This window comes from Muntiacus reevesi, chromosome 1, assembly GCF_963930625.1.
Source record: "Muntiacus reevesi chromosome 1, mMunRee1.1, whole genome shotgun sequence".
Classification (NCBI taxonomy): domain Eukaryota; kingdom Metazoa; phylum Chordata; class Mammalia; order Artiodactyla; family Cervidae; genus Muntiacus; species Muntiacus reevesi.
The window spans coordinates 114,515,647-114,535,757 of record NC_089249.1 but is presented as its reverse complement, the minus strand read 5'-3'; the positions used below and the strand labels follow the sequence as shown (position 1 = coordinate 114,535,757).

The window sequence follows — 20,111 nt, the reverse complement described above, 5'->3', positions numbered from 1 at the left end:
TATTTTGTTAGAATGCAACATCCTTTTTGTCTTCAAGGACACTGGAGAACAAAATATTCTAGCTTCTTATTGAATTGGTAAGTAAATTAAGTAAATCTAGGAATTTTACCGGACATTCGACTTCATTGAAAAAAGATAAAACTATAAATTTCCACCCACTCATATATCTGTTTTCATCCTTCAGTATGCTTTTGCCTCATCTTTACTTGTAACCAAGCTGTCTATAATTCCTCCACCTACACAGAGACCTTTGTCAGCCACCAAAATCTGTTCCACTCACTAAAACAACAGGCTTCCCTTAAGCCCTAACTCATTTACCCTTAGGTCTGAATTTCTCTGAGAAGTCTTTCCTACTTTAACCCACTCTTTCTTCTACTAGTGTAAGACCTGACTACCTTTGCCCCTCAATTTTGAAATGAGATAAAGGGCATCTGGCTTATTACTGTTCTTTTCATATGGTAACCTGGTTATATAACGGCTATCATAAAGTGTATTTGAGTTGTAGGTTCTGAACCATATCAATATCCTGCATTAGGAGATGTTACTTAGCCCCACAGTTGCTCATATAACCAGCTATATATTTGCCTCTATTTCTTTAAGATTTAAAACTTTAAGCTTCTCAAAGGTACATGTCTTTTTGCTCTTATATGCTCCCCAAACAACAATTTGGTGGAGATAGATGGTGGAATTGGATGTAAAGACGTCTGCAGAGATACGTTAGTAGAAGAATAAGCAGAGAATTTAAATGTGTATCTGCATTTGGGTACACAGAATCCAGGAGACAAAGCCAGAAAGGATGGTGGTGTCGAGAAACTCTGGAGTTTGGTTAGTTAGTCCAGTGTGAACCAAACACTGGAGTTTGGTTAGTGAGGACTAACTGATTTATTAATATCACAGCCAGCCTAACATTCCCTGGAGGAATGCTGGGAGACTGTAGACTCCAGGAGGGCAAAGGCCACATCTATCACATGACCCAGTGTATCCCCCAAATCCAGTACAGTGTTTCACACGTAGTAGGCACAGAATAAATAAATCAATAAATATTTTTTGGATGATAAATGATTGAGTCTCCTTCATGGATCACAACCTTGTCAAAGCAAACGGGTTTGTGTAACTCAATGAAGCTATGAGTCATACCGTGCAGGGTCACCTAAGAAGGACGGGTCATAGTGAAGAGTTCTGACAAAATCTGGTCCACTGAAGGAGGAAATGGCAACCCACTCCAGTATTTTTGCCTGGAAAACTCCATAGGCAGCATGAAAAGGGAAGAAGATGTAACACTGGCAGATGAGCCCCCCACGTAGGAAGATGCCCAATATGCTATTAGGAAAGAGTGGAGAAATAACTCCAGAAAGAGTGAACAGGCTGGGTCAAAGTGGAAAAGATGCCCTGTTGTGGATGTGTCTGCTGGCGAAAATAAAGTCCGATGCCATAAAGAAAAATACTGAATAGGAACCTGGACTTTTTGGGTCATGAATCAAGATAAATTGTATATGGTCAAGCAGGAGATGGCAAGAGTGAACATCAACATTTTAGGAATCAATGAACAAAAATGTACAGGCATGGGTAAATTTAATTCAGATGACCATTATATCTACTGCTGTGGGCAGGAATCCCTTAGAAGAAATGGAGTAGCCCTCACAATCAAAAAATGAGTCTGAAATGCAGTATTTGGGTGCAATATCAAAAACGACAGAATGACCTTGGTTCATTTCCAGGGCAAATCATTCAACATCACAGCATTCAACATCACAGTAATCCAAGTCTATGCCCCAACCACTAATGCCAAAGAAGCTGAAGTCCAACAGTTCTATGAAGACTTACAAGACCTTGTAGTGAAGTAAGTGAAAGTCACTCAGTCGTGTCCGACTCTTTGTGACCCATGAACTTTAACCTACCAGGCTCCTCTGTCCATGGAATTCTCCAGGCAAGAAACCACTGGAGTGGGTTGCCATTTCCTTCCCCAGGGGATCTTCCCAACCCAGGGATTGAACCTAGGTCTCCTACATTACAGGCAGACTCTTTACCGACTGAGCCACCAGAGAAGTCCAAGACCTTGTAGAACTAACAGCAAAAAAAGAAAAAAAAAAAAAAAAAAAAAAAAAACCAACCCTTTTCATCATAGAGGATTGAAATGCAAAAGTAGGAAGTCAAGAAATACCAAGAATAACAGCAAGCTTGGCCTTGGAATATGAAATGAAATAGGGCAAAGGTTAACAGAATTTTGTCAAGAGAACACAGTGGTCATAGGAAACACACTTCTCTAACAAGAAAAGAGGTGACTCTATACACAAACATCACCAGATGGTCAAAATCAAAATCATATTATGTTTTTTGTAGCCAAAGATGAAGAAGATCTATTCAGTCAGTAAAAAACAATACCTGAAGCTCACTGTGGCTCAGATCAAGAGCTTCTTATTGTAAAATTCAGACTTATATTAAAGAAAGCAAGGAAACACAATAGTCCATTCAGGTATGACCTAAATCAAATCCCTTATGATTATACAGTGGAGGTGATGGATAGATTCAAAAGATTATATCTGGAAGGCGGAGTGCCTGAAAAAGTATGGACAGAGGTTCATAACACTGTACAGGAAGCAGTGACTAAAATCATGGAAAAAAGAATGCAAGAAAGCAAAGTAGTTGCCTGAGGAGGCTTTACAAATAGTTGAGGAAAGAACAGAAGTTAAAGCAAGGGGGAAAGGGAAAGATATACCCAACTGAATGCAGAGCTCCAGAGGATAGTAAGGAGAGATAAGAAGATCTTCTTAAATAAACAATCCAAAGAAATAGAGGAAAAGAGTAGAATGGGAAAAACTGAAGATCTCTTCAAGAAAACTGGAGATATCAAGGGAACATCTCATTCAAGGATGGGCATGATAAAAGACAGAAATTGTAAGGACCTAACGAGGCAGAAGATATTAAAAAGAGGTGGCAAAAATACACAGAAAAATTATACAAAAAAGGTGTTAATGACTCGGACAACAATGACGGTGTGGTCACTCACCTAGAACTGAACGTCCTGGAGTGGAGTCAAGTGGGTCTTGGGAAGCATCACTATGAACAAAGCTAATGGTGGTGATGGAATTCCAAGTGAGCTACTTAAAATCCTAAAAGATGATGCTGTTAAAGTGCTGCACTCAATATGTCAGCAAATTTGGAAAACACATCAGTGGCCACAGGACTGGCGAAAGGTCAATTTTCATTTCAATTCCAAATAAGGGTAATGCCAAAGAATGTTTCAACTACTGTACAACTGCACCCACTTCAAATGCCAGCAAGGTTATGCTCAAAATCCTTCAAACTAGGCTTCAGCAGTACCTGAGCCAAGAACTTCCAAATGTACAAGCTGGGTTTCAAAGAGGCATAGGAATCAGAGATCAAATTACTAATATTCATTGGATACTGGAGAAAGCAAGTGAATTCCAGAGAAACATCTACTTCTGCTTCTTTGACTACACTAAAGCCTTTGACTATGTGGATCACAACAAACTGTGGGAAATTCTTAAAGAGATGAGAGTACGAGACCACCTTACCTGCCTCCGGAGAAACCTGTATCCCGACCAAGAAGTAACAGAATTGGACATGGAACAATGGACTGGCTTCAAATTGGGAAAGGAGTACATCAAGGCTGTATACTGTCACCCTACTTATTTAACTTCTATGCAGAGTATATCATGCGAAATGCTAGGGTGGATGAAGCTCAAGCTGGAATCAAGACTCCTGGAAGAAATATCAACAACCTCAGATATGGAGATGACACAACTCTAATGGCAGAAAGTGAAGAGGAACTAAAGAGCCTCTTGATGAGAGTGAGAGAGGAGAGTGAAAAAGCTGGCTTAAAACTCAACATTCAGAAAACTAAGATCATGACACCTGGTCCCATCACTTCATAGCAAATGGGGGTAAAATTGAGGCAGCGACAACTTTTATTTTCTTGGGCTCCAAAATCATTGCGGACAGTGACTGTATGAAATTTAAAGATGCTTTCTCCTTGGAAGGAAAGCTATTACAAACCTAGACAGCATATTAAAAAGTAGAGACATCACTTTGCCAACAAAGGTCCATAGAGTCAAAGCTATGGTTTTTCCATTAGTCATGTATGGATGTGAGAATTGGACCATAAAGAAGGCTGAGCACTGAAGAATTGATGCTTTTGAATTGTGGTTCGGAAAAAGACTCTTAAGAACCCTTTTGACTGCAAGAAGATCAAACCAGTCAATCCTAAAGGAAATCAGTCCTGAATATTCATTGGAAGGACTGATGCTGAAGCTCCAATACTTTGGTGACCTGATATGAAGAGCCTACTCATTGGAAAAGACACTGATGCTGGGAAAGATTGAAGACAAAAGGTGAATGGGGTGGCAGAGGATAAGATGTTTAGATAGCATCACGAACTCATTGGACATGAATCTGAGCAAACTCCAGGATGTAGTAGAGGACAGAGGAGCCTGGTGTGCTACAGTCCATGGGGTTGCAAGAAGTCAGACACGACATAGTGACTGAATAATAACAATAACAATAGCACATGTTTGAGTAAAATAAAATGAAATCTGAGATATCTGGAAGATGAACTATACCTATCTTCTTTTCTTATATAGTCCAGGATACATATATTAACACATTGGAAATTAGAAACTCCAGCCTAGACTGTTAGCGGCTTGCCCTGGGTCTGTTAGTGGCCAGAAGAAACACAAAGTTCCGTGATCTTTCTGGCATATATTTTTCTCCTGCATCTCTGAAATGTTCTGAATCTTATTCTTTTATTAATAAATTTATTTTTATTTCTAAAATTCTTAATAAACTACATATTTAATATACATATTAGCTCCTACTCTTATTAGAGGATCATTGTATATGAAAATTGAAGTCTAGTGTTTGAAGTGTATTATAATTAACAGATGGCCTTATATTAGGTCAAGAAGCCACACATGCAAGTACATACACACACAACTGCTGAGAAAAAAAAATGGTGGGAGGTGGTGGGGAGAATCAAGGGCTGGCTAGTGTTAGATCTGAGCTACTTAAACCAAAGAAATGGAAGGGTCCACTATGAAGAACCTCAGAAACCAGCTAAACCAGCTGCTTTTTCCAGTAGCAGGAGACTTTTTGCCTAGATTTCAACATGATTCAGGGAACAGAGACTCAGTCCTCACAGGGATCTCAGTAAGCACTCAGTGACTAGCAGAACCCCTAAGGGCTTTTTTTAGACTACTTTGCAGGAGCACAAATTCTGCTTTAAATCTAAGATTTCAGTCTGGCTTCACTTGTAAATATTTTCTTAGAAGTCTTGTTTTTATGAATAGGAAAGGGACAAGAGTCAATAATTGGCTGGCTGCTGTGTGGCAGACTCCAATACGTGATCCAGATGACGGTATATATTCTTTAAATGGGATGCATGGGAAACTTTCAAAGAAATATTTGGACATCTTCCCAGAAGATAGATCAACTGGTGATGCTGGGCATCCTGCTGCAGGAATTCATGCTTTTTCTTTGGAGAAGAGGCTGGATGTTCACCTTTCTAGCACCTGCCTCGTAAAGAAATGGAAATGCATATTTAAGACATAGTGGGCAATCAGCACAGTGGGACATGAGAACATAGTGCAACTAGTCATGAGTATTCCATCCTGGGATCATGATAAAGGATCAACTCATACAGAAGTGCACAGCTGGCTCTGCACAATTAGTTTCTAGTCAAGCTCCCTTAGTCCAAACACACGAACAATGTCCCACTCATTCTATCTTTGGAATTCTCACCACTGAGCTCATTCTCAGGGGTCATTCTCAGAATTTTCCCCAGGCCCAAGGAAAGCTCATGACAAACCTCTGCAGAGACTTCCTTGGTGGTTCAGTGGTTAAGGCAGACACTATGGGTTGGATCCCACACACAGTGCAGCCAGATAACTTAAAAACAACAACAAAAAACCCCTCTGCAACCATGAAATTGAAAAGATCAGGACAACATGGTGAAGTGCTTGGTTAAAAATAGATAAAAATCTTTGTCAGTGACAATATGCCCAACTATACACAGCTGAACCAGGGGGGTTCTGGCAAAGTTTCTGAGAATGCAAAACCATAAATGCCTTCTAGCTTTTCTTTTCTTCTGACTTGATGTCTTGGTAAAACTAACAAACTTGAACCATGATGGTGACACAGTGTTTAAAAGTAATATCCTGATTTAGAAACTTAAAGCTAGCCAGACTTCCCCAGATCCATGTTCATTTGATTCTCCTCCAACCCTGTATGGCTCCCCAACCTCACCTCCCCTTTAAGATGCTATTTGCTATCTGGATAAACCTTCTCCATTAGAATACACATCTTTTAAGAAAAGGAATTATTATATTTATCTTGGTATTCTCCCTCACCTCCGTCAGATCTCCAGTGCTTTCTTTTATACACTGTAGGCATTCAATGTTTAATTAATTTAAAGAAATAAAGGATTTTTCATTATCAAAAATAATTTTAGAATTAGAAAAGAACTGTTAATGCTGGATAATATTCTGTCTTACATTAATCATGAAAATTCTCAAGACACAGAGAAAACTCTTATCAAGGCAGTCACATAGAGCATAATTTAATGCTGATGTCACTCAGATTTTTTCCCCCAGGGTGTCAGCTCAAAAGGGGCCTGCCAAACCCAAAAGTTACTTATTTCTTGTTGGTCATGTAGTTCAATAACCAGATAACCAAATCATAGTGCTCCTTTCATTTCTATTATTTGTGTCACTGGGCAGAGGAATCAGCCAAATATATTTATTTGGCTGCAAATATATTTGCTAGCTATAGTCATCCCTTTTATCATATGAATATGACGAACCTATCACTCATTAGCTATTTCTTATTCAATGGGATGTTGTAGAAAACAGAATTTCAACTTCTGCTTCTTCTAGAAAGCCTGAGGTTACCAGAAAGAGATTGACTGAGCCCTGAGAATGGATTGGTTATTTTAAGACAATATTTAGGGTAGATAAGACAAAGATATAAGATTCAGTTTTTCTAAATTTTGCCTCTCTTTCAATAAAGTGCCCCTTTCTTCATGAGGCTTTGTCTATTACCATCTACACGGATCCATCTCTTCAGTGGAGCATAAGTAGTCCTTGTTTTCAATGGGTTCATCTAAGCTGTGGGCTGCTGAGGTCAGGGACTGCTGAGTCTCATGCTTTTTTGGTATGCCCACCATGGCTAGCATACTTGTGTGCACACAGTAAGTGCTTTAATATACATGCGTGCATGCTAAGTCACTTCAGTTGTGTCCGACTCTTGGGGACCCTATGGACTGTAGACCGCCAGGCTCCTCTGTCTATGGGATTTTCTAGGCAAGAATACTAAAGTGGTTTGCCACTTCCTTCTCCAGGGGATCTTCCCAACCCAGGAGTCAAACCTGCATCTCTTGTCTCCTGCATTGGCAAGCAGGTTCTTTACCACTGGCAAAAGATTTTGACAAATTTGGCTGTGGAAATAGTGACTGAATCTTTTAGAATTTTCTTTAATCAAAATAATCATTTTCTTTCATCAAAATGAATTGATCAGAGTCCCTTAGAGGATTTCAGATACTTCTTTAAGGACTGAGAATATTTCAAGATTCCACTCATCTTGTTTTCGAAGAGATTACAATGTAATAGTAAAACTGGGCACAGGCATAAAATTCAAACAGTATTTGTATTTCTCATTATAAAGTCTAGCCTGGTGTAAGGCATAGTTCCAGCGAGGCAGAAAAGGAAAGACGACCTCAACAGAAGTAGGTTACCTTTATTCAGGCAAGGAGGGGCGACAGTCGGCCTAACGACCAGGCTGAGCGCCGAAAGGGATCAGGGAGGCTTCATACTTATAGGGAGGTTTGTGGAAGTGATAAGGGAAACGTCAACCAGGCGGGATATTTTGTGTATTCTTTTGTTGAGATGACACTTGTAGTTGGGCAGGGGGTGATAAGTCTTCCGGGCGGGTGAAGGGGGTGGTAGGTTTCCAGACAGGGGGTGATAAGTCCCAGATAGATGCAACTGGCCTGGAGCATCAGGATGGGACTAAAGTTATGCTTTGTTTTCTCCGAAGTTAGATGATTCAGCAAGGGGCCTTTGAGACTGTTGTTCTCTTTTCTAGGCCCAAAAGACTCCTTCACCTGGGATGCCAATAATTTCTAATTACTAAATGTTCCTCTGTATCGGTTTGAATCATGTGCACAGTATTAAAGCTCTTCGAGAATAGCATTTGAGGTCATCTATTTTTCTCCTGCGATATAAGCAGGAGCTTATATGAAGTGAAACAGGAGGAAGAAGAAACAAGAGAAGCATCTGTTGCTACAGTTTCAGAGAAGTAATCTCAGAAGCAATACCACAAATTCAGAAGCCCACTTTCTCCAGTGTCAGTAATATGTGTCACCCTGGAGGGTGATTTTGTTAATGAGAACTGGAATAAATACATTCATAAGCCACATATCTGAGATGAACCCAAAGCTAATAGTTTTAATGAACTTGAGCACTTTAACTTCCTGCTGATGGTGACTTGGGTTATCAAGCATGGGAGTCACTTTTTAATTCATACTCTTATAGGAACTGAAAACATAATTTTCCATTATGATCATTCAGTTTATAATCTATTTTATCGATGAAAAGGTTGACTTCCAAAAAGGTTAAGTGTAACTACTCCAAGTCACACAAGTAGTGATATTCATGGTTTTTGGAAGGGGAGAGAACACTCCTTTCCAAACATTCAAAGATACATATGGAAAATTAGACATCAAAAATTTTTAATGTCATGACTTTACAATCATTATTTCTTATAGAACTTGCTTTTTTCCTGTTTCATAAGTAATTCTGAATACATTTTATTTTCTTCTCCAGGTTTTAACCAGTTTGATGACCAAACTCAAACCTAAATTAGCTTAACACAGCTGTACATACAGTGTCTAACACTCATAAGCTATATTAAAACTCTATCAATGACCAAAGGAAGAAATGCTCTTTTGGCTTTTCCTCCAAAACAGCTGCCAACCCAGAATGGAATGGACCAGGAGAGAAAAGAGTAGTGTCATCACAAGGACAACCAACCCTCTTATTCCCTTCTGGGTTAATTCAGATGGTAGTCGTAGTCTCAACAGCCTCTGTCTGACACAACCCAGTCTCACATAACTCAGTTGTTCCATTTTCTTTACCCCCATTTATACAAGCCGATCAGATATGTTCCAACTGTGAGTCTTTTATAGTCTCTATTTAATTCCTTTGGGAGGTCTCTGTACAAACATTTTTTTAATGGAAATGTGACTGCCATAGCAACTCAGAGATAGAAATGTTGCCTAAGTGAATCACAGTGTTAAGGATGATAGTCTGCAAAAAGACTGAGTTAAATTTGGGGTGGGGATGAGAATCGGGAGTGAATGACGATGATAAAAAAATTTTGTCCCCCGAATTCCTGGCTTTGGATTTACTTTCTGTTTAATTTTTCCCACCTAACTGTGGAGGGAAAGCAGTTGGGGCAGTAGATGGGGTGAATCTGCAGTTCACCAGCAGTAAAACGCTGGTGATGAGTAAAGCAAGACCACTCTACCGCGTTGTTCTCTCCCCATGCGGAGGATAAGGACGGATATGAGAAAGAGGATGCTATTGGAGGCCCAGAATCTTAACTTAAGCCGCTTAGTGTGGTACAACCGTAAACTGGCACACAGGGCTCGGCCCAGCAGCCTAAGGACGCAGCGTAAGGAAAGGTGATGGGATTTCCCTCAAGCTCCACCCCAGGCTTCCCTGAAGATTCAAAACACATTATGTAAATAAGTTACTCTGGGTGTGCACGTGAGAAGGCGCTGGTCCGACACAGAAATACTGTACTTCCAAAGCCCCTTGCACGTGCACCTGGCCATTCCTAAGTCCCTCTGCGGTCTCTTGAAACCAGCCCTCCGCGTCCCTAGCCCCAGCTCGACGGGCGCAGGGCACTGCAGCCTGCGCACCCGGGGCTGTGCGGCGCGGGCCGGGCGGCCACATGGCGCGCTCCCGGGCGATGGCAGCTGCGCTTTGTTTCCATCGGCAAGGGGTGAGTCACAGGTTCCCGCAGTTCCCAAGCCGGGCAAACGACTCGGGCCAAGGCTGCTGCAAATTTAACAGCACGAGCAACTACCGAAGCAGCCGCATCCCATTTCTCCCCTTCCTACTCCTCCGCCACCGCCACTGCCGCTCGGCGGCCGCCACCTCCGCCTCCTGCCTCCGCCCAGTCCCCTCCTCCTTCCCCCGCGAACTTAGTCAGCGGTTCGCGCCGCCGCGCCCCGATTGGCCAGCGGAACTCGCCGCGTCACAATGGAGCCGGTTAGAGGCGGTGAGCCGGGCAGCGCTGGGGCTTCCCGCTGAGCCCGCAGCAGCCGGCGCCGAGGAAGTGCGGGCGCGGGGCCGCCGCCGGCGCGCCCAGAGCGGCGCGGGGCGCACGCCGTGGGGAGCGCCGGCGCCCGGGCCCGGAGGCGCGCAGATAGGTCCGGGCCGGACGTCCCCGGTCACGGAGGAGGAGCGGAGCCGATCCAGGTGATGGAGGCAGAGAACCGGGCGAGGGGACGCAGCAGGTGGGGTTGGCCGAGCAGGTGCGGTTACCTGTTCTCGCCTCACCTGAGAGCCGGGCCTGTGGGCAGGTGGCTGGGCGAGAGAGATGAGAAGCAGTTTTGCCACTCCCTTGTCTCCGGGAGAGTGGGAGTGATGCCCGTGACTCCTCCGGGGTGCTGGGGTCATTCGGGGCAGGAGGAATGGACGCTGCCTCCCCTATATCGCGGCGCTACACCTGAGTGTGAGCGCTCGGGGCGGGGCGGGAACCGGGTTCTGGTTCCGCCGGGCTGGAGTCTCGCCCTCCTTAGGTGGGCAGACCCGTCCGGAGGGCGTCCGCGCCTGGGGCGCTTTCCTTTGCCCCCTGCCCTGGTGCTGTTCGTTGGCATACATTTTTCTGCTCTTGGGAAACCTATTATACAGTTGTTCACCTACTGTTTGATGGTGGTGTTGGCACTCATTTGTTTGTTTGAGGGAGAAGGGAGCAACTTCTACCGTTTTCGGGAGAGAATCTGAGTTTCCCCTTCCTAGGCTGCAGCTGAGCAGGTGCCGAGAGGTCAGAAGGGAGGAGGCTCAGTGTTGGCTCATCACTGTGTCCTCAGCTGACTTCCCAAAGTCCATAGGTTGCCTTTAGTCAGATGACGTGTGTGGAAGACTTTTTTGTGGTCAGGAAGACCCTGTCGGCAGCCCCCTTCCGACCTCCCCCCAAAAAGATCAAACCTGAACTTTAAAAGCTACCCTTAAACTTTCTTGAATTAATTCGCCTTGCCAAAAACTTTTAAAAATCCATAAAAAGATACTGGTATGAAATTTTAATTTGCAGATAGGTTACCAACTTAAAATAGACAGTATTCACTTTTTTTAAAGAGGAAATGGTATGTGTCTTTATCAGACTATTAGGTGTCCTAAATCTTAGTTAGGTTGTAGTACACAGAAGCAACCAAACTGCAGTGTAATTATTTAATTACAATAACCTCCAGGTGCTGAGGTCGAACCTCCTGAGAACCCCAAGTGCTGTGTGATTTGTGAGTGTCAAGGTGACTTCCTTTTACTCCTGGTTTCATAGTTGACAGCTTCACCCTTGAAGGAATGTGAAATAACAGCCAATCCCGCAAGTGACTGGGCCTCTGTGATTTAAGACTATTCATCCTAACATGTCTGATGTTCCTCTTAGTTCAGGTAATGAGGGGGACAGAGTTGTCTCCGAGTGTGCAGTTGAGTCGTAATACCTACTATCCATCTACTACATGTTAGAATTAAATTTTGTATTGTTTGAAACGTGTTCTTCTTTTCTTAAATTAGAAGGGTGTCCCAGCACGTCCAGCCTAGCGTGAAGCATGTGGAGATTGATTTCATTTGACTGGTTGTTAAGATTTGCTCTATAAAGACCATTGCCCTCCCCACTGCATCATTCCTCTGAAGGCTCGGAATGAAAAGGGTTGTATTGAATATCACTGAAAAAGGGTATCAGGTCTTCTAAAGTGTTTGTTTTTTGAAAGAGAATTTATTTTTTAAAGCAGTTTTAGGTTCACAGCAGAACTAAGAGTAACTGCAGAGAGTTACCATATACCCCCTGCCCCTACTCATGCATAGCCTCCCCCATTATTAACATCTCCCACCAGAGTGGGACATTTGATACAGTCGATGAAGCTACATTGAGATGTCATCATCCAAAGACCATAGTTTAAGAGTTCACTCTTGGTATCATACATTCTGTGGATTTAGCCCACTGTGTAACAAACGTGTATCTGCCATTATAATACCATCAAGTATGATCCTATATTGTATGATCACTACCCTAAAAATCCTCTGTGATCTTCCTGTTCATTCCTACTGCCTGCCTAACCCTTGGCAACCACTGGTATTTTCACTGTGTCCACACTTTTCTTTTTTCCAGAATGTCAAATAGCTGGAATAAGTCTGGAGCCTTTGCAGATTGGCTTCTTGCACTTAATATTATGCATTTAGGTTTCCTCCATGTCTTTTCATGACTTGATAACATATTCATTTTTTTTTTTAGCACTGAATAATATTACTTTATGGCTCTAGATTTTTTTAGACTATGTGGATATTTTCCTATAAGTGGCTTGAAATTTGTGATTTTTTGTTTGCTGGTGTGGAAGGTTGGAAATATTTTAATATGTGAAAGATTCTTGTTTGAGCCGAAATTTTTATTTATAAACAAGTTTTTGTAATTTATGAATCTATTTTGATGGTGTCTGAATATTTTTATTTTCTTTTTGGTTTTTTTTTTTTTTTACTGCCCATAAAAATAGCCTATTTAATCTAATCTCTGATGTTCATGTAGTGTCTCTCAAGTTGAATTTCCAGTTTTTTCTCTTCTCTTTCCAGCATCCTTCTAGCATACACTGGTATTATCAGAAACAAATATATGCTGACTCTGTCCTGTTACCCCAGACTCAATGGTTTGGTTTCCAATGCCTTCTATATAGCGTGTACCGTCTGCTTTCTTGACTCAGGGAGTACTGCTTGTTCTGCAAACATTACAAACCTATGACCACTCATGAGGAATTTGGGAGGCCCAATTATAGTGTAGAGTTTCTTTAATGAGTTGTAAAGTGTATTCTAATTTCTGTCATATCTGTTTTCATATCGCTGCCTTTTCTTTTATTGCTTTTGCCCACTTGCATTTTATTTCTCATCTATCTTTTATAAATTTCTTATGTGCCTTTATTATGACAGGTTTCTACCAGGTGTTTAAAATAATGTCTTTGGCAGACATAACAACTTACTTTTTCCTTTTCTGGATCATTAAGATTGATTTTAAATAAAATTAGTCCTGTCTGCAGTCACTGAATCTGTCTACTAAGTTCTTATCAGTGCTGTTCATTTAGAAATTGAACAAAGGGAAATAATAAACTCCCTGTTCTATGACTTCCTCTTATTTAGGATTCTGCTCAATTGCAACAGAATTTAAATTCACTTCTTCAATGCTGCTGTGAATGCGTGTAAAGGAAATGAATAAAAATGAGTTGTCAGAGCTTCAACCTTGACCTTTCCTATTGCCTTTTTGGCCCTTAAGCCTTGATGTGGGTCATGTGATTCTGCCTGGTTCTTTCCAGACTCTGTATCTTTGAACTTCATCTCCTGCTTCTTCAGTTTCAGAGTTCCTTTAATTCTTTGTTATGTTTGTTTCATCCTGTGGCCATTTTCAGGGCTTTGTTCTACAATGCCTACTTCTTGGTCAACAGTATCTGTCAGAGATATTATCAGCTACAAAGCTTCTATTTCACTTGTCTTTCCAACTCCACACAGGTGACTGAGATCTTCCTCTGCCCATCTCTGATGGAGACTAAATTCTTTACTGTCAAGTAGCATATTCCCTTTGACGGTCTGTCAGGTAGGAAGATTTGAGAGTATATTCAAACCTTCCTTCTTTTCTTCTGTCATTTTTTTTTTCAGCATGTTTACACTTACCCTCAGATCTATTGCAGATTATAATCAAGAATTCTTCAGGCTTCCACCTAAGAGCATAAGCTATGCAGATTGATGGGCCTGGATTTGAACCCTACGCTGTATCACTTTGGATGAGTTACCGGATTAGTTAAGATTAGCTGCCAGTTACAGAGACCACAAAGAATAATGGCTTAATTAAACAAAGCAATGTTTGTTTCTCTTTCACGTTAAAAAAAAGTTTGCAGAGAGACAGTCCAGAGCTGGTATTATGATTTTGCAAATCTTTTCAGACCTAGGCTGGTTCCACCTTTTAGAACCCCAAACATCAAATCAGACCCTCAGTCTCATGATCCAAAGGGGAGCTTAGGCCGTCACATTCAGGTTCCAAGTTTAGAAAGGAAGGCAGAAGAAAGGAAGGAAAGAAGACGGGGGGAAAGCAAGAGCCCAGGATCTCTTAAGGAAATTTTTTGGAGGCTGTCATACACTTCTTATTACATCTCATTGACCAGACTTTGAGTAATATGACCTCATCTAGCTTTTCACTTTCACGCGTTGGAGAAGGAAATGGCAACCCACTCCAGTGTTCTTGTCTGGAGAATCCCAGGGACGATGGAGCCTGGTGGGCTGCCGTCTATGGGGTTGCACAGAGTCGGACACAACTGGAGTGACAGCGGTGGCAGCAGCTAGGATACAGACTAGGGAATATTGTCCTTACTTGAGACAATCTTAAGCCCAGCTAAAACGTGGGAGTTTTGCATCCTTAGTAAGATAGAGGGAAAGAAATATTGGAGTAGTCAAACACCACTGTTATTATACCCTTCTTTTTTCTTGACTGTTATTACCCATCTCACAGGAGTCTTAAGATTAAAAGAAATGTTAACTTGAAAGCATATAATACAGTATCTGGCGTAAAACAAGCTTTCAGTAAATGTTATTTCATATTCCTCCTTACTCATTTTTCACAAATTATTTCATTTCTCTGCTACCACATCATTGGTATCCAAATCCCATTTTAAATACTGGCCCCAATTGATTGCACTAGACTGTAGTCAGGTTCCTCATCATGGGAGGGAGCAACACATTATGACTCAATGTCAGCATCTACTTCTTAGCTTAAAGGGTGGCTAAGAGTTAAGATATAGCTCTAGGAATCAAATATAGCTAGATATAAATCTTGGCTCTGTCACTTACTCAGTATGTAACCTCAGCCTCTTGCACCCTCAATTTCCTCATTTGGAAACCTGGAGTAAGATTCAGATATGAGGAGTATGGAAAAATTGTATTTAGAGTGCCTAAGAAATTGTGTGATAAAGTGCTACCTTTTCTTTTAAAATTTGGCCCAATATAGGTGAACCTTTCAGAAAATGAACTCTTATTCCATTAAAAAGAAGTTTTAAAATTGGTCATCTCCATATGTATCTAAATGAGTGTTGTTAAATTTTTAGTCAGACTTTTTGAGAATTGTCCCCAAAATCAGTCTAAACCTTGAATAGCAGCAAAATCTTCACTTTTTTAAAAAAACAAAAACCAGAATAGCTTGGCCTTAACTTTCCTCAGCCTTGATTTGAATGATTTTGGCAGATCCACTTTCAGAAGCAGAATCATTCCCACCAGTGGGTATATGTCATAGTATTTTTTTTTCAGCATCTGTTTGTTAAGCACCTGCTGTGTACCAGATATGACTATGCCAGGTTCTAGGGACACAGCAGTAAGCAAAAACATACATGGTCCCTCCCACCGTGGGGGTTGCAAGGTACTAGGGGAGACAGGAGAATCAATCACTGCAAATAAATGGGAAAAAATGCCACTTAACATGGTCAGGAAGGAGATGTACAGGTGCTATGAAAGTATGTGCAAATATCTTATGGTTGGAAGTTGAATGGTGTCTTTAGGAGAAAGTCGGCCAGTGAGCAGAAGCAAAGAGGTGTTGTGGGAGTGTGGTTTGAAATGAGCTCTGCCATGAGATGAGCATGGTCTGAGCACGGATCAGTGTCCCTCAGGTTTCCAGCACCATACTGAAGAAGGCATATCGTTTAGAGCCATCAGTAAGATATGTATACATAATATATAACTTCTCCGTGTGAGTCTCTGAAAGGGTCTACATAATTCAGGAACAGTTTAATTCTTTTATAATTTATTTGTGCTTTAGTGACAAGCTTTAAATTCAGATACCTTTTTTTTAATTATTATTTTTGATACACCAAGCAGATGCATCTGAGAAAATAGGCAGTAAAATAGGGTCTTTTCAGAGGGTCAGAGGATTGATCTGCATCTCCCTTAGCGAGTGGAATTTGAAGACATTTGGCTAGACAGAGTTACATGAAAGAAGGTTGATAGAAGAATAGGTAACTCACAAAGCAGCAGTGGATGATGACCGCAGGTGGGGAGGCAAAGGCAGTGTTTTCCGGAGAGTGGGCTGCATTAGGGCCCACAGGCCGCCCAGCATCCCATCTCTCCAAGGCCTTCAGGCTTGCATAGATAGGACCCAGCTTAGCACCTTGGCAGTGGTATACCATTTTTCCTTGTCCTTTCCAGCTGAGCTAATGGGGGCATCCTTTGCAAGACGTGTTGCGTTTCTTGTCTCTTTGAGGGCCTTGGAGAGTGTCTGGGAGGCTCTGCTCCCACATAACATGTTAAGGCATGACTGAGGCTGCAGGGCAGAGCTGCCTGCCATTGGGCTTCAGGTTGTTTCTTTCTCTGAGCAGATAACATTTATGATGAATTTCGTCCATCTAAAAACTTTAAAGTTTATCTCTCTAGGCAAAACTGAGTTTGTTCCTGACCCCTGTTTCAATGCCCAGATAAGCAACTGAGCAAGTGACTTGTCTTTGAAAAGTGTGTGTGAGTCATGATGCAGTTTCTAGATGTGCAGGGCTGTGCTTGGCGGGCAGGTTCCCAGAGAATTTATGCTCTGCTTGCACTGCCCTGAGGGGCCACAAGCCTTTTAACTTCACCCTCCCGGGAATGCTTTTGGAGCTGGAACTTCCTCTGGCTAACCAGTTGCCCGGTAGTTGGAATTCCTCCCTCAGGACATGCCAACCTTGTTACTACACCAGGGACTTCTCCATTGCCTGGACCCCTTCCCTTATGAGTCTATGTAACTGCTTCCTTTTCAGGGAATAGTTGGCTCCAGTGACCTCAGAAATCCTTTCCCTGATCACCTCAGATAAAATACATCTGCCTGCCCTCACTGTAGTCTTTCAGGCTTTTGGTTTATTGTTTGCTGCCCCCTCCCTACCCCTACCAGAATGTAAGTTCTGTGAAAGCAAGGATCTTGTCTCCCTAGTATACCCGCTCTTAAGCCTGGTAGGTAGTAAAACTCGCCAGACTGCTACATGTGGTTTGGGGCAAAAAAAAAATTAGCCCTTTGAACATAAAATGGGGATAATAGCACATGTGCTACGTGCCTCATGGAACAATGAGGAGCTGGAGTTAGTGTATACCAAAGATACTCTCCCCACCCCAAACTTGCTGTTCATCTTTAGATTTCACATTTTTGCAAACAGCAATGTCATTTACCCAATTATATAGCCCTAAGTACTTAGAACTCATTCTGGGCTTCTCTTTGCTTTGTTCCCTGTTAAACTGCTCTATAAATTATGGTAACCAGTTTGTCCAGAGGCCGCATCCTTCAGGTCCCTCCCATCAGCACCCTTCCTCCACAGCTCCTTGACTGTTTTCCAGGCCTGCTGCTTATTGCCTGCAACCAGTAGTTCAGTTTGTAGTCTTTCCAGTCTTCTATCCCCCAATTTGTTGTCCACACAAGAGGAAAATAATGATTATGAAAGGTAAATTTCATACCACCACTGCCTGGTTTAATAATCCTTTAATGACTTACTTTGTCAAAGCATCAAGTCCAAATGCCTTGGAGAGCCATTAGTAGTCTTCCTCTGCCTGCTTCTTCAACTCTTCAGTTTCACCTTTCACCCCTCCTCATTTCTAAATCACCAACGCGTGCACTGTGGACACAGCATGCAGTCACAGCCCGTACACCAGGCATTCTAAACTGTTTGCAGTGCAAGGAGGAAGGTAAGAGGTATCCAGATGGCTCCACTCCATGCCCCCCGCCCCCTTTTTTAGCCTTTTCTCTGTCTGTGGTGTTCATATCCCCTTGTCACCTGCCCATGTTTCAGCAATCAGTTCAAGCGTACTTTTTCTGGAAGACCATTCCAGACCCTTCCCTCTGCCTACCACTTCCAAGAGCTCCTGATTCCCTTATCTGTGCTACCTCCGAGCATACTTCCTATAAAGATTATTTTTTTTATCCTCTGATTGAGCATCCTGAGCCAGGCATTATACTTGGCATGTAAATTGATATCTGGGAAAGAATTAGGCAATAAAACTCAGTATACTTATTATCCAGTCCAGGGCTTTGTTTCAATAACGTACTTCTGACTGGTATTTGAAAATTTGGAAGATCTCCTTGAAGGTTGGAAATAGGAAGAAGAATTATCATATATATGCTGGTAGTAGATATCAATTGAATGGCCAAAATATTTTGTCAGTGAGCTAGTGTTTACTGAACATTTATTGTGTTCAGAGTTCTGAATTTGGCCATTTGCAGGACAGGATTGAGTCAGCTTTTGGAACTTTCTAAAATAACTCTGGCTTTATCATTCTATCAGAAGTCAGAGTTTTAGATGGTCAGCACAAGTTCTTGGTTTACAGGCAGTTTAGAACAAAGTATCTGAAAGTTTTTCGTCCAGTACCCCCTAAAAGGATTTTGAAACACTATCTCCCCTCTTCATGTGTTTTAAAAGTTTTATCTAAATTTTTTTATAGTTGTAAAAGATGGCACCTGTGATATGTAAATATTGATTTAGAAAGACATCTTTTCTAATGTACTCAGCGTAAGTTAAATACTAAAATGATTTTGTATCTACTATGCCATCCATTTAAAAAACACAAAAAACAAGCTTGTTTAGAAAAGCTGGAAATTTTACATAGTTGTTTCCATTGTGAAATGCATTTCATTCTTCTATAAAACTTACTCCCCATGTAACATTTTTATGTTTGAAAATCTTTCATTGAATTCCTTATCATACTCTTGTGACACACATATACACACAACGTATTTTTTGAAGTTCTTGTGACTATAAGGTTCTCAGTATTACATAAAATTTCATTTGGATTGAGTTTTTATGATTTTGACTAATATACAGTTGACCAGAACAAGTATATTAGAATTTTGATAAATAATTATTAAGCAGAGGTAAAGCTTTATGGGAAATAACTTCTCAATGAGATGTCTAGGACTTAAAAATATTTATGCATAAGTAAGTATTTCATATTGCTAGGATAAGATAGGCTTCATAATCAAGTTTTCTTTTTAAATGTAAATGCTTAAGACACTTTCCCATATGTATATGAAAATGAAGGCAATATAATTCCACTCTATTTTTTAAACTTCTGAGGTGTATGCCAAAATTACTTAGTAATTGATCATAAAAATGATTTTCCATGTTCTGCTGTCTGACTTGGTTAAATCTCCCTCCAGTGTTGTTTGAAGCAGAGAAATGGATACTTTCCCTTAACTCCCAAAAGGATGTTTCAGTCTTAAAAGTCATTCACTTTCTTAACATCTATAACCCTACCATTATCTCAAATGACCCTCAACTTGGGGCCTGGAGATTTTTACTCCCCAAGGCAGTGTACCATAAGCATACTCCTGAGAAATGAAAGGTTTGCCTTTCTTATGGAGTGTAGGGAGAGGATAACTAAGAAAAGGGGAAAAGGGAGATGACCGGAAGGAACCAACTGGACATCAGGTGTTCTGAAATAGATATTTTATTTTTTGGCTATACTGCAAGGCATGCTCAGGCTCTTTGTTCTCCAACCAGAGATTGAACCTGTGCCTCCTGCAGTAGAAGCACAGAGTCTTCACCACTGGGCAGTCAGGGAAATCCCAGAAGCAGATACTTTTAGACAGGGGTTAATCGGTGATCTGAAAGTAGATTCTACCAGATTACCCCTTCTTCCAAAAACAAAAGGCCTTCCAAATCCCATACCTCACTTTGTAGATCAATTGATTGGGTGCTGAAGAAAATTTTTCCCTGTCAAGTTAGCTATCAACTCTAAGGGAACATGCCCCTAATAAGCCAATTTAAAAATTTCTTCTTGGTAGACAGGAATATTCAATAGGGAAAGAACATGGTTAGAGTGAATCACTGTTTTAAAAAGACT

General features: G+C 41.3%; 2 protein-coding genes across 4 annotated transcripts in view; one reads left to right on the top strand and one right to left on the bottom strand.

Annotated features, from left to right (window-relative positions):
* Positions 1 to 20,111, bottom strand: part of LOC136149213 (guanylate-binding protein 6-like) — a 210,476-nt gene that overhangs the window by 97,450 nt on the left and 92,915 nt on the right. The gene's annotated exons all lie outside the window — the stretch shown is intronic.
* Positions 10,343 to 20,111, top strand: part of LRRC8B (leucine rich repeat containing 8 VRAC subunit B) — a 68,230-nt gene continuing 58,461 nt past the window's right edge. Inside the window, exon 1 of one of the 2 annotated variants that reach the window (XM_065909238.1) lies at positions 10,343 to 10,499. The gene's annotated coding sequence lies outside the window, so the exon portion shown is untranslated. Of the gene's footprint in view, positions 10,538 to 20,111 lie in introns of both variants that reach the window. The other variant, XM_065909248.1, reaches the window with a different exon arrangement.